Here is a 936-nt window from a genome sequence, read left to right as displayed (position 1 = left end):
ATAAGAATAGAGAGTGCTAGGAAGAATTGAATAAAGAGAAGGGAGCAGCCAAAAAGAGGCGAGGGCCAAAGAAATGCTCATTACATGTCCCTAAGAGAAAGCCAAGAGAGCTTTTTATGCAGTGCTAAATGGAAAAGTGGACTTGGAGTTGTGAACAAGGCAACTGGCTCCTCTTGTTCCTACTTTTGGTGTTCATGGAAACAGGACTTTGTGTACAGTCATTGTAAACAAGAATGCACCCAACAAGTACTGACCTCTTTCATCATTTTTTCCTCCTAATGGAAACAACCCACAAGGCCTCAAATATTGGATAACGGCTCAGGCAAAAGAGGATACGAACTTTTAGAACTTGACCCTACAAAGTCCTGAGAATTTTGTTCCCAATACAGCGAAGCATTCAGAATTCATTTAGTATAATCTTGTTCCACTGGATGTAAGTATTGGCAACGGTCAAGGATTTTGAATGATTAACATAGAACCTATTTCCTTATTGATTTCCTTTTTTTTTTTGATCCATCTGGAATCTTTTTCCTCTGAGTAAAAACTTATCGACTGTTACGCTGTTAATATAGCCGAAAGAGAAGCCTTTACTACACGGTTGTTTTCATTTGAATGCTAATTATCCAACATTGTTCAGGAATGACCCTACTACTGAACTGAGTACTACTAAACTCTCCATTGCTCTTTTTCTGGAGGAGTACTCAGGATATAACTAGAAAAATGGTACTATTCACATAGTGTTTATCGCTTGATTGTAGAACTTGGGGGCTCTATAAAAGTACCAGGACTTCATTGTGTTTGGCACTGAAGAAATGCAAAAAGAGCTGAAGCCATCTGTTTTGGTTGATATTGGTGGGCCTTTAAGAAAGCACATAACTACCAAGTGCAGGGACCTGTTTTAAATTGAAGACATTATACTGAATATACATTTCATAC

At 38.1% G+C, this 936-nt stretch overlaps 1 protein-coding gene across 1 annotated transcript in view; it reads right to left on the bottom strand.

Annotated features, from left to right (window-relative positions):
* The window catches only part of LOC102384022 (dynein heavy chain 5, axonemal-like), a 303,673-nt gene that overhangs the window by 302,527 nt on the left and 210 nt on the right, over positions 1–936 (bottom strand). The window lies entirely within an intron of this gene.

This window comes from Alligator sinensis, unplaced genomic scaffold, assembly GCF_000455745.1.
Source record: "Alligator sinensis unplaced genomic scaffold, ASM45574v1 scaffold386_1, whole genome shotgun sequence".
NCBI lineage: Eukaryota > Metazoa > Chordata > Crocodylia > Alligatoridae > Alligator > Alligator sinensis.
This window is presented reverse-complemented; position numbering and strand designations above follow the sequence as displayed.